We start from the raw sequence: 14,868 nt of genomic DNA on the forward strand, positions 1-14,868 counted from the left end.
TAAATGTATCACATTTGCACTGTCAGGACATAAGGCAATCATCAATCAATCAATCAAGATTTATATACCTGGAGTGACAACAATGATATTTGACAAACCTAAAACGTAGCTTTTATCAATAGATCCTACCAATTTCATAGGATTCTTGAAAAAATAGTCCAAGTAAATCTGATTCATTATGCAATGTTTATTGATGATTAACAAAATGACACATCTTTATTCTTTACCCCATGCCAATTTCTTGAATAATCAGTTTATTGCAATACAGGTAAAAAGAGAATGTGCTATGTTTAAAACTTTTAATTTTCTAGACCCTTATTGGCAACAACTTGTTTCCAAAAGGGTTGTACTGAAAACACTTATCTAATATTCTAGGACTTTACTAAGACTGACTTTATTTTGGAGCGAAAAATCCTTTTAATCTTTTATGTCAAAAGATCAAAAGAGGGGACGCCATTAAAGAACATCAATAGATAGCCATTTGATTTGTTGATCTTTGTCATCTAAAAACTTTCACCTGATTTTTGGCTATTTTTAAAATGAATAATTCCTTTAATTTAGGCATTTCCACTTATTATTCTTCAATCAGCAGCATGGATAATAATATAAAAATATTACTGCATTAAGTTTTGTGAGTTATTGTAGATTACCACACTAATGAATATATATAAAAAAAAACATGACATCCAAAACCTACTCAAAACTTAAGGCAGTGTGTTCATTATCTTTACCCTTAATGTATGGCAGTACTTATTTTAAACTTAATTAATTACACATTGAAGCCCCTCGAAATGAAACTACAAAACAGTCTTAACAAAGGCATAAAAAAGGCTTAAGCAATCCAGACAATAAAAACATTTATATCTAAAAAGTCTTTAAAAAAGTATCACAGTGATTCAAAAATAATCAAATTCTACTATTATACTTATATCAATTATATTCTATAAATCTAAATTAATAAGTCGTCCAATTCTTTCCATAATATTACAGGTTCTGGATGTTTTCTTTCTCTTAAATAGGAATCCATCTTGCCATCAAATAAACCAAAAATTCCGCCTGTAAAAGAATTTTATTTTACAAGACCTTGACTTGTCATTGAAGCAAGTTAGAAAAGAATATCAAAACAAAGTCATAACATTTTCACTTTTAAATGAATCAATACAAATATTATTAAGAAATGTATGATAAAAATAATAGTATTTTATAATAACATGTAATTCAGCTTAATAATACAAATTGAGTCAACAATAATGTTTCAAGTCAGGAATATGACAGTTGTTATCTATTTGTTTGATGTGTTTGAGCTTTTGATTTTGCCATTTGATTACGGACTTTCCGTTTTGAATTTCCCTCGGAGTTTGGTATTTTTGTTATTTGATTTTTTTTCATAATTTTTAATGTATCATGGGTCAAGAGCTTCTTTTTTAAATGCAAAACCACTATGTCAAAATTATAATTTCACGTGAGCACTAAATAAAAATCTGAAGAACTCTGATGTTCCAGAAATGTGTTGTGGTGCGATGCTAGAGATTTGTACGGGTGAAATATAAATTGAAATGTGATACAAAGTATTAGAAAAAATCTCAACATAAAAATAACCTAAAGACAATTAAATATGAAATACAGGTCATAAAGTCACATTAGAATACAGCAGTGAAATATCAATGTTATATTCATGTCTGTTAAATCTACAAAACTCTGGTTAATTTAGAGTTTGACATAATTTTAACTCAAGCTTATCTAGAGTTTATATAGATATTGTATAGACGTGTTTTGTTAAAGACCATATGTTGATGTTAAGATGTCTTTTGTAATTAGTATCCATTGGGTTCCTGTCTCATTGATTTATGTCCCACGTCTCTTTTATTGACATGTATTTACCTGTATGTATAAATAAAATTATGTTTCCTTGGAACCTATCTGGATTTGATGTAAGTTCTTGCACTAGCCCATTTGCTACTTTACCAGAATAACAAGGAATCAAAAGTAATACCTGTACTTCTACTCACTGACTGTATAAATTCTGAAAACAGACAAGACTATGTTACTGTAAAAAAAATGACTACAGAAGTATTGGCTATAATGGCAGATACTTTACTTGCAAATCATTATCGTATTTTATGTTTTACCAGGTCAATAATATAACTTTAAGATACAGGCAGGTCCTTGCATTTTCCATAATGAAAATAATAAGTAAAACATTTGTTGAATTCAAACAAACTCACAAAAAATTATAAGCAAAACAAAACAAGTAGATTGGTTTTCAAAGGTAGAGCCAAAATTATGTTTTTCCTCACTACAAAACCATACAAAACAATAGACAAGGGAGATGCAGAAATTATAATAAATCGCATGGTGGTTGTGGTGATTAATGGTCAAGTTTCAGTATTACAATCTGAAGTTTAATTGTCAGACAGAATGAAAGTTGTTTGGACTTTATAAATTTATAGTTCATCAGACATATGAAAAGAAATGAAGAATTGTATTAATTTAGAAAGTCAGCAAAACATAATAATACAAGTTGAAAAAAAAAGGATTCTCTCTTTAAGGAATGGTAAACTGGTCTTCTACATTTTTAACTGCCCTGTGCATGGTTCACAACATATAAATGCAAATCTTGCAAATTTGAAAAGAAAATTAACTTATCATAGACATTTGTAAGCTCTTTTTACATACTGGAGTAAGAAGCCCTACAGATACATAATTTCTGGTGACAGATTATTGACAAGTTGCAGTTACATGAAGGTCTGGAATCTTCATTTCTGTATTCTTTCATTTTTTAAGTAATGTTTCTCTATTCTTTATATTTTATGTCCATTATTCTCTATTTTTTATATCTTACGTCCATTATTTTCTGTTCATTATATTTTAGCACTCGATTATTCTCTTTTCATTATATTTTGGCTTATTTTTCTCTTTTCTTTATATTTTTGGCCCATTTTTCTGTAATAGTGGCCCATTATTCTCTATTCTGTAAATCCTATCCAGACCATCTTACATTGACTTTTAGTCTTTATCTTAAATATTCATGTGAAAAAGTTAAGCTATTCACCATTATTCTTAGCAATAAATAGACTTTTCAAATGGTTCATATCCTTTGACATCTTATTTGTAGAAAGAAAACAATTCTAATATTTGTAGAAGGTCCAGTAACAACAACACTTTAAGGAATGCTCCAGTAATTTATTGAGATCGACATGTTTCGGTGGCTAGGCCACCGTCATCAGGATAGAAAACAAGACATAAAATCATGCTGAGATACAAAATCAGGTTGAGAAAATCAAAACGTACCAATGTTGCTATGGTGAGTAACGTTATAAATAGCAACTAAAAGAGAAAGTGGAAGTAAGTATATATGGAAGTAAACTATTAAAATAAAATAAAATAAAATAAAATAAATATACAATGTTTTTGTTGTTAAAATGGTTGTTAAAATTTTTCTGTCATCATGTGTTAGCACTCTTGCACAGTGGAACGAATTAAACAATGAATTATTGTCAGTTGTGTTCTGTGTAAACTTTGTGTTCAATTAACGTCTTTATTTCCAAATATAGACGACTTTTACTTGTTCACTTGTGTTTAAATTCTATTATTTGAAAAAAATCAGATTAAAAGGGAATTCACCCATTCCTAAAACGTTAGTAAATAAATGGGAAAAGTGTCCATGGGACACAGATGATGCCCCTGTTTGCATATAACGTTATAATGGGACATAACTCAAGAACTGTAAAAGTGACGCTACCCAAATTTGTACTTGATCTGAGTTTTGTGGTAATAAGTATTGTTTACAAGTTTCATAACATTTAGTTGAGGCAAACTGAAGTTATAGAACAGAAACGAAAATTCAGCAATTTTTCCATTTGTAAAGGGGCATAACTCTAGAACGGTAAAAGTGACGCCACCAAAATTCGAAATTAATCTGTGTTTTGTGGTAATAAGCATTGTGCATAAGTTTCATAACATTTGGTTGAGGCAAACTAAAGTTAGAGAACAGAAACGAATATTTCAACTATTTTTCAATTTATAAAGGAGCATAACTCTAGAACAGTAAAAGTGACGCAACCAAAATTCGAACTTGATCTGTTTTTTGTGGTAATAAGCATTGTGTATACGTTTCATAACATTTGGTTTAGGCAAACTAAAGTTAGAGAACGGAAACCAATTTTGGGACATACGGACGTACGTACAGACGTACAAGGGTAAAACCTAATGCCCCCTCCGCTACGGCGGGGGCATAAATAGCCTTCTTTTAAATTTTCTAACTATAACGTTTAACATGAAATGAAACTGTTAAGTTTGGTTCTTTGTTTCACTTGTTTTACTTATGGAAAAAAAATGTTTTACTGCAATAAGTATCTATATGGTTTGACATGAGAGAATACAATTTTGGTATGACACAAATATGTTTCCACACATTAGAAATGTGTTAAAATAGAGTAAGCTGCAGCACAATATTCCAGGACTGTTGACTTTCTTTCTTATGCACTATAAACAAGTGTTTTATACTTTTTATCAGTTAATTTCAATCTAATTTTTGCTATATACTAAAGGAGGGATTTATGTTAGAACAAGAGTTTTAAACTTATGTTTCTCTCTATACTTCTGAAATGTGTTAAAAATAGAGATAGCTTCAGATAAAAATTTCAGGACTAAAGATTTCCTTCTGCATGCACTGTAAATATGTGTTTTGCACTTTTTATCAGCTAATTTTAATCTCCTTTTTAAATATAAACAAAAAGAGGGAGGAGATATCTTAAAACATAAGTTTTAAACTTTCTTGAGAAACAAGACATTTTTATCTCAACTTTCTTAATGTGTTAAAGATAAAGATAGCTTCAGTGTTGAGTTCTAGGACTGTTTATTACCTTCCCTATGCATTATAAATTATCTATTTCTTTTTAATATGAATGAAAGGAAGAAGGTTTCTTTAAAACAAAAGTGTTAATATAAATAAGAATATGTGGTATGAGTGCCAATGAGACAACTCTCCATCCAAGTCACAATGTATAAAACGTTAACAATTATAGGTCAAAGTACGGCCTTCAACACGGAGCCTTGGGCCTTGGCTCACACCGAACAGCAAGCTATCAAGGGCCCCAAAATGACTAGTGTAAAACAATTCAAACAGGAAAACCAACGGTCTAATCTGTATAAAAAACAAGAAACGAGAAACACCTATGAACCACACCAACAAACGACAACAACTGAACAACATGCTCCTGACTTAGGACAGGTGCATAAAAATGCAGCGGGTTTAAACGTTTTAACCTTCACCCTAACCTGAGACAGTCGTGTAACATTACAACAGAAAAAGACACACTATAAAATATCAATTGAAATGTGTTAAACATTTTTAAAGAGGACCCTTTTCCTTCGACTTTAAAATACTGTAATCTATAGCCACCCAGATAGAAAAAATTATAAGACAAAAATTTATTGGTTCATGCTCGTCTTAAAAAAATCTCAGAGAAGATGTGCATATCAGGCGAAGGAACACACATCCATGGTATAGAATCGGTACATCAACATTTATATTACAAAGAGTGTATCACTGATTCAAAGTAATATTATAGGTGAATATTCTGATCTACTTAAACTTATTTCTAGCTAATAAATATAATGCAAATGACAATTTAGTCGGTGCAATAGCAACCAGTAACTGGTTTCAATTTTTCTATTTCATTTAGGAATAGAGGTATTTGACACTTAAAATATTACTACAAACTACAAATATGTCCCTCAGTAGATAATCTAAATTTTACACACAAACCTTGTTCTTCAGAAGTAGATAAGCCATACCCACGTCCTTTGTAACCATCAACAATATCTATTATGTCATCAGCACAAACTGAATCACCAAGTCCGACTTCTTTTAATGCGTCGTTGATGTGATCAATAAATGATTGCTTGTTGTCACTAACAGTTATTGCATGGATTCTGTATTTAAAATAAGTTTTCGTAACTAAACTAAAGATGTATAAATAAAAACTTGATTTTAGTATTTTAATATAGATATATATATTTTTCATGCCTTTTATACAGCAAGGTATATAAAAATAATTCCATCCACTTTCACGTCAAATTGACTTGCAAAATGAACCGTTACTTTCTGTTGCTGTGATCCCTAGCTACTTTTTTATGACATGATCACTTATCTGGTAGCTTTTTAATACTTTAAATATTTTTAAATATTTATGAAAACTAATACTTCTTCTGTTTGCTCCTGACTATTTCTCCATTTTTTATAGTTAATTTTTTATTTGACATGCTCGCTAAGGCTCGCATGTTGGAAATCTAAAGCTTAACTATCTTGGGTGGAGAAATATCTTAACCCACATGCAACAGAAGGGGAATCTATGTATAAAAGCAGAAAAAGGGATGATTTTTTTTTCAATCTAAACCTATAAATATAAACCTGAATTCATCTTTAGCATGTTAAGTTCACAAACATTTTAAGATTAATCAAAGTATTACATTTTTTTCAAAGACCACTTTTCCACTTGAAAAATTTGATGTTCCTCAACATTCTATGCAATTCGGACTTTCGTTTACCCTATGAATATTGTCAGAGAGACCATGCTTTAGGTATATAAATAATATTGATTTTAACGTAGTATGTTCTTCCTCTTTGAAAACTATAAATGTCAACAGTTATTAAACTATGATTTTCAAGTACTTGATAGCATAGCTAAGCTTGGAAAGTAATTTGTTTAAATAATACAGAAAAGGGATATCTAATATCACATTAGTAGTTTTAAATTTTGATCAGTTGAACTGACCTTTAAACAGAAGATTCTAAAACTTTCATATTTCTCTACAAAAATACAACAACAAAAAATAGTTTAGGTTCCAAAGTAACTCCAGCTATCTGATGCAACAGGCAGAACCTATCCTCAATATGCATAATATTTATCCTCAATATGTTAAAATTTGATTGGTTAAAGCAGATAGATATACCAGTACCTGAGTTTTGATTGGTTTAGATAGTTAGCTACAGAAAGTCCAGCCGCTGTTCCACCACTTCCACAGGCGAACACAATATCATCAAAGTCTTCTAAAACTCTTTAAATAATTATCAATGGTATCATTGGACAGAGTTCTTATTTATTTGGCAATTTTTTTTCACAAAATATAAAACAAATACAAACCCTGCACATTATTTTCTAAAAATGGGAGTATTAATAATGTTAGAGGAATTAACCTGGACTCTGCCATTAAAGAAGATATGTATGTTTTATTCTTTCATCCTTTGGTCTTCAACTGAAAATTGTCTCTCATTGTTGAAGGCCATACAGTGACCTATAGTTGCTTACATCCAAGTAATTTGGTCTCTGCGGATAGTTGTATCATAGGCAATCATACCACATCTCATTATTTATATCAGTAGTAATACCATTCAAACATTTTAGCTTTTAGGTGTGTTAAATGCATAAATTATATGTCATATCGAAACAGTTCATAAATGAATATGCGTTTGAGTCCTTAAAATAATTCTATAGATATGAAACGATTTATAGACACAGGGAGTGATATTCTTTGTGGTATATGACTCCCCTTCCCCCATACACACACAAAATCAGACTAAAAGTTGAAGTAGCAGGTGCACAACTTCATGTCTCAACTTAAGAAGATTCAGTAAAAGTTTCTGGAATTTCCATCATTTTGTTTTTAAGAAAATTAGGCAAACTGTATATTCATGAGCGAATTTTTAGGGTGTAGTTGACAGAGGCCTAGAACGTTTTGGGCGACAAAATAGGAGGGTCATCAAGTTGATTACTTATTCCTTATTCCTTATTCGTTACTTTTTCCTTATTCTTTACCTATTCGTTACGTATTCCTTATTCCTTATTCGTTACATATTCGTTATTTCTTATTCGTTAACTGTTCGTTACTTATTCCTTATTCGTTACATATTCGGTTTTAATATGTTTCCCCCTTTTAATGCTTTATTTTTGTATCTCTGGTAATAGTGTTTTGGTTTATATAGGTGAAATTACCCTTTTAGCTCGTAGGTACCAGTTTTTGCGCTCCACTGATACTCTAGCTCTTACTTATTTGCTACGTATTTGTTCCTTATTCGATTTTTATAAGTTGCACCTATATATTGCTTTATTTTTGTGTCTCTGATATTGATTTTTGGTTGGTAGAGGTGAAATTACCCTATTAGCGCATGTGTACACGTTTCGGCGCTATACTGATACCCTGTTATTTATTCGCTTCTTATTTGTTCCTTATTCGATTTTTACATATTGTGCCTTTTTACTGCTTTATCTTTGTGTCTTTGGTGTTTGTTCCTTTTTTGCTACGTATTTGTTCCTTATTTCATTTTCGTGTCTCTTGTTGTTGGATCTTAGTTCGTAGAGGTGAAAATATCCTAATAGCGCGTATGTACCCGTTTCTGCGCTCGCCTGATACCCTGTTACTTATTCGTTCCTTATTTGCTTTTTATACGTTGCATCTTTTTAATGCTTTCTTTTCTTTCATTCTTTTGTCTCTGGTGGTAGTTCATGTATCGTAGCGGTGAAATTACCCTTTAAGCGCGGCTGTTACCGTTCTTGCGCTGGACTGATACCATGTTATCTATTAGTTACTTATTCGTTCGTAATTTAGTTTTTAATACGTTGCACCTTTTGAATACTTTCTTTTCTTTTATTAAAGAAATTGTATTTATTCCTCTTCTAAATGAATCCTTTAGTGTATTTCAATCACTACTTGTATATAAAATAACTCATAAACAACTATTTTAAATAAATTTACTGATAAATAATATTAAAATCCGTTGTGCTAACACTGTGGGTGCTTATAGTGGTTCTTCTACGTAAAATGGAAGTATATTATAACTCGAGTTCAATACAATATTAATGCAGGGGATAGTAATGAACATTACTAAGGTAAGTTTGAATCCATAAAAACTCGCCCCATTGCAAAAGTCGCCCTATTAATGCAGGGGATAGTAATGAACATTACTAAGATAAGTTAGAATCCATAACAACTCGCCCCATTGCAAAATCGCCCCAGGTATACGCGCCCAAGTTTAAAAAAAAAGTTAAAAACCCCTTTGAAGGGTGCTTTTACCACACGAACCCACAGCTAACACCAGAGAAAAGAAAATAGATGAAAAGAAAGCATTAAAAAGATGCAACGTATAAAAAGTGAATAAGGAACGAATAAGAAGCGAATAACTAACAGCGTATCAGTCGAGCACTGAAACGGGTACATACGCGCTAATAGTGTATTTTCACCTCTTCGAACCAAGAACCAACACCAGAGACACGAAAATAAAGCAGTAAAAAGGTGCAACATATCAAAATTGATTAAGGAACAAATAAGTAGTGAATAAGTAACAGAGTATCAGTACAGCGCGGAAATGGGTACACATGCGCTAATATGGTTATTTCACCTTTACGAACCAAGAACAAACACCTGAGACACGAAAATAAAGCAATTCACATGTGTAACGTATAAAAATCGTATAAGGAACAAATAAGTAGTGTTTAAGTAACAGGGGATCAGTCGAGCGCAAAAACTGATACCTACCCGCTAAAAGGGTAATTTCATCTCGATATTCAAGAACTATTACCACAGATAAGAAAATAAAGCATTAAGAGGGGGAAACATATTGTAAAATTAAAATCGAATAAGAAACGAATAGAAATAAAGAATAAGTTACGAATAGGTAACGAATACGGAATAAGGAATAAGTGTCGAATAGGTAACGAATAAGGAATAAGGAATAAGTAACGAATAAGGAATAAGGAATAAGTAACGAATAAGGAATAAGGAATAAGTAACGAATAAGGAATACGGAATAAGTAACGATTAAGGAATAAGTAACGAATAAGGAATAAGGAATAAGTAACGAATAAGGAATAAGGAATAAGTAACCAACTTGACGATCCTCAAAATATAACGATATATTTACAAATTAGGCGATACAAAATCGTGTGTATTCATAAGCAAAAAATAGCACAACTTAGTAACAAATTAATTTTTCTTAAAATCAATATCCGTATTCAACAGATATGCGATTGCAAAAACAGGTTTTTTAGATTGCTTACTTGACATGAGCTATACTGAATTGGCACTGTTATTCCTATTTACCTCTGTCTGTGACACAATGGTATAAAAACAACAAATCAACAACTTCATTATATTTTGGCTAATCAACAAAAGGACATGTTATGAAATGAAAAAGTGAGATTTGTTTGAACAAACTGATTGAAGTATAAAGTTGAGGTTTCAAACTGTTTCTAATCTAAAAGCCTGATTGAAGTTTGTTACCTGTGTACAAAGAAATTGAGATCAAGCATATTATGAATATGGTAGCCAATGACCAAACCATATAAACGAGTGTAATCGGTTTTCCAAAACGGTTTTCGTTCGGGATTAACAAATAAGAATATAGCTTAGGGTATTGAACTATTTTCAAACTGGTTACAAAAACAAATAATCATGATTCATTTCATTTAACTTTTTCAAAGCAAAGACTGTTTTCATATTTACATGTTGACTTTAGCCAGGAAGCTACCATTAATTTCCAAAACAGCACCTTAGAATGGAACATACAATGGTTGCCTCATATTTAGCATGTTGTAATGTTATCTATCTGAAGAGAAAGGGATGGGAGGGAGAGAAATGATTTCTTTAACATGAAAGTTATGCCCAACATTGAACAGCAGTTACAATAAGAATCCTTGTCAGTTTTTCTACATCTTATATAAAATAAATGAGGTAAAACCATGCATCTTTATATAACAAATATCTTATCATATATACCAAACCGGCATTTAAGTTCACGATTGCATTTCTCTTTTTAGAGAAAGCAACTTGTTATTATTGGTTTTATTGTACATTAGGTATAATCATTGAAAAAATACTCATATCACTATAGGCACAAACATGAATATGATATAGAGTTCGAGTCAAAGTAAAAATTTAATTAAATACCAAATTCCTGTATTTTAAAACTACATCTTGCTATATTATAACATGCTGCAATGAGCATTTAATGAAGTTATATTGAAAGGAATAAAACCTATAAAATGGCCAACTTTCAAGGTAAAAATGTAAAAGCAAGTTATAGGTTGACCAGTGCAACATTGAAAACAAAATGTGTAAATTGACGCCAAATGAAAACTAATGCACCTGTCAAATAATCTTATTTCTGAAGGGGACACACATGAATTCAAGTCAGAGCTGTAAAATGTGTGGTCAAATGCAGCCAAACTGGAACATACCTCATAAATGTAATTGGAAACCATTTTTTCAGGTATGTAAACCCTACAGATGCTAGGCAAGGTGTGAGTCATTCAACAGAGAACAAACATGCCTTTTTTACGGTTGTGTTTTTTTTAAATTAAAAAAAATCCTATTCGTCAGCTGCCAGTTTGTTTGAAGTAATCTTGAAATTTAAACTTCAGTACAATAGTTTCTATGCTTGTTTCAATTCTGGTTCACTGGTTTAAAACAAAATAATTTATTTAAATTCTATTACTAGGACCTATAATTGTAGTCTCAATTTTAGTCTTGAAATTGGGTTTGGAACTAGTTGCAGTAACTGTGAGTACTCTTATATCAGTACTTTGTGTCTTTTTCAATTTGTGATAAGTACCCATCTGATGAGTCAAGCCTGTTTCATCAGAATTTTAGAGTTATTTCTAATGTTTTGCTGTTACACTACTATTCTTGTTTAGGAGGACATTTGAGCTCTCACAAACCTGTAAGTGTAACCTCATGTTTTATGTGCATGTCCCAAGGCAGTTGCATAGTGGTTGCCCTCTGTCATTCGTGTTATATGTATACTGTAAAAAAAATATTAGCTTAAATCAGGCCATTTTTCTATGCTTTGGCTTGTTTTGTATTTAAAATTGCTATCTTGTGTAATCAAAATGTAATATAGGTTACTATAACACATACATATAAACATGATAAGGTACGGGTTTTGCTAATTGATGAAAGCTGTACAGAAACCTATAGAGTTAGTTTAGTTTAGTTTAAACATATTTAATTTACTCTAAGTAAAATGGATTGGACACAAGTAAACCATACTTATGAAGTCCGCTCCAAATAACATTAAATTACAATACAGTATTGATATAAGCATGCAATAATTCAGAATAAACAATACTTTACGAGTCTATCTATTGAAAAAAGATAAAACAATAATAACGGAAAATTGGCAATGATGATGATGACGACGTGAATGTACCGCAAATACACTATTAGTATCATATAACAAGAAATCTCTCAGACCTTTTAATGAACTCGAATACATGTTTAAATATATGGAAGTTTTGTTCATACGAGAGGTCGGATTACCAGATGTTAGTAACTTAACATTCAGTATAAGGTCATCAGGGAGACATCTTAGATTGTTCATCAGAATTTCTCTCGGGTGTGTATATAAAGAACTGTCGAAAAAGAAATGATGTACAGTCTCAATGTTGCATCCACAAAAACAAGATGGGTCAGCAGTTATATTGACTCTGAACAAGTCATAGAAAGAAAGATGAATGGCATCTATAGAGTTACATCTTTGCAGGTTGATGGTGTTGATCGTTGTCTCATTTGAAATCATACTACATGTCCTTACTTTTATATCAAAATATATGCAAAAGTTCATTATATAAAAAAGATGTGGTATGTGGTATCCACCAAAGTTTGAATAAAGTGGATGTAAGCAATTATAGGCTATGTCCAGATGAGCTAAAAGGTAACAATATCAACACACCTTATTACCTGACAATGTTGACCCAGGCATATCATCTCTCTTAATGTAAACTTTAAAACCACTGGGTACATTCGGAAGTCTCCACTCATGGATTGGTGTATTCATATTACCAAGCTGTAAAAGATTTGAAAGTCATCTTTTTGTAAGTGTTTTCAAGAAAATTCAAAATTCTTGTTTTTACCCACAAGTCTGGCAACATCTGGATGGAGCAAAATAAAAATAAGGATTATGAATTAATTATTGTAATTGACCATATGTCTTTAAAGGAGCATTACCTGTCAAATTCATGTTAATCAATTTGATTCAATTTCTTATATTTGATTTATACACCACACTAAAATGTGACTATATCCAATTTACAAAAAGTCTAAAAGAAACAGTTAACAATGACGTGATTATTTTAATGTATTAGCATTTCTTGCGTATTTTTGACTAGAATCCTTCTGTTTTAACCTTAAGATGTCCTCTAAAGACTGTTGATGGTCAAATCACCTGATATAAACATACATATAAATATAAATAGACAGGCAGGCACGTGTAAACATTTACTGACTAGGTCTGTTTGATTTCATGTCGTAGATTAAAAAATATGGAAATCATTGTTTTACCTATAAGAATGTTTTTTTTGTGTGGACCAAATCAGTCAAAGAAATGATTCTTCTTGTTGGCTACCTGTTTCAATTTTTTCAATGTTGACATTTTTTCTTTTTAATTACATGCTTAGGCAATACGTAACTCTTCTCCACATGCTTCAGCTTAGGATTTAATTAAAGGACGCATGAATACGAATTCAAATGAGTTGAATTATTGACTAATGCAAGCAAATAATACATCTGCGATATTTTTTAGCTTATTTTGTTCAAACTGAACCAAACTGACTGCTACTAACAACTTAATGTTTCGATATTCCGCTTTTATAAATGTTTGAAACAAGAAAACACATATTTTAATATTTTGTCTATATTGTAGCTATAAATGCCCCTTTCAAGATCTTCAGATCAAAAATTTGTGTTGTAATTGTTTGTAGTAAATCAGCTATCCCTAAAGCTAATGTTTTGCTATACGAGTGAGCGCAGAATGCTATCTTAGTTTATTATAAAACTAAATTTTCCAATTACCATTCATGTAGACTTTGAAAGTTTCAAATACGGTAAATTGATATTGAAAAAAAAATACAAGACACAGCAATAGAATGCCATGCAGTTTAATCAATATATTTAAAAATAAATCTATTGCGTAAAAGTAAAATATTTAGATGATTTCATTTTGGACGATTTCCATACTAATTTGCCTGCATTAGCCTAGTCCAAATAATTATGACGTCTTAAAGGCTATTTTTGATAAGGCGTCACAGAAAATAAAATAGCCTTTCAAGACGTCATAATTATTTGGACTCACATAAGCCCTGAACCAGCAGTTGTCTCTTCTTGATTTGTGTTTGTTTAAAGTTTTTTTATTCTGTAGATGCTAACCCTAACAAAATATTTAGGAATGTGTGACAGTCTGTTACTCCAGTCTGGTGGCGAAAATGGTGTCAAAACTGATGCCATGGTGTCAATGCAATGTTCTAAATCAACTTCTAAGCAAGGACTGAAGCTCATAAACTCGGCAATCAATTCTTGCTGTCACCGGTTTTCCCCAATCTCCGGCACAGAGTTCATATCTGTTCCATACGTGCTTAGCAATACTTCACTTAATATTAAGCTCCTTGTTTCTGATGTTTTTTTTATAAAGACGTACGAGTTTGCACACACATGTATATTCAATATTGTTTATGAATTCAACATTATGTAACACAATGAACTAAATCACCGGACTTGATGGTATACCGTTCGGAATAATAAGTAGCCATTAACATAAATCATTAAATGATAAAAGTGTCCAATAAATTAAGTAACATTAGGATAAAATAAAAGCCAATGATCAAAAGCACATTTAATAAAACAAGCATTCTGTGAGTATTGCATGGCAATACATAGTCCCCTATCGGTTAAAAATTCATTGTACTGGAACAAAATGCTAACTGGATCTATAACTTGTCATGGTGTAAACTATATAACAAATATCAAGTCAATATCTTCGAGTATGACGAAAAAAAGTGTGGAAAACTGATTATTTAAGTGAATTTTCCAATGACC

General features: G+C 31.2%; 1 protein-coding gene across 1 annotated transcript in view; it reads right to left on the reverse strand.

Moving 5' to 3' along the window:
* Positions 1–490: 490 nt before the first annotated feature.
* LOC127738537 (uncharacterized) overlaps positions 491–14,868 on the reverse strand; it is a 136,463-nt gene continuing 122,085 nt past the window's right edge. Inside the window, exon 10 of the transcript XR_008000103.1 lies at positions 491–693. The gene's annotated coding sequence lies outside the window, so the exon portion shown is untranslated. The remainder of the gene's footprint in view (positions 694–14,868) is intronic.

The sequence above is a fragment of the Mytilus californianus genome, unplaced genomic scaffold, assembly GCF_021869535.1.
Source record: "Mytilus californianus isolate M0D057914Y unplaced genomic scaffold, xbMytCali1.0.p SCAF_4, whole genome shotgun sequence".
NCBI classification, from domain to species: domain Eukaryota; kingdom Metazoa; phylum Mollusca; class Bivalvia; order Mytilida; family Mytilidae; genus Mytilus; species Mytilus californianus.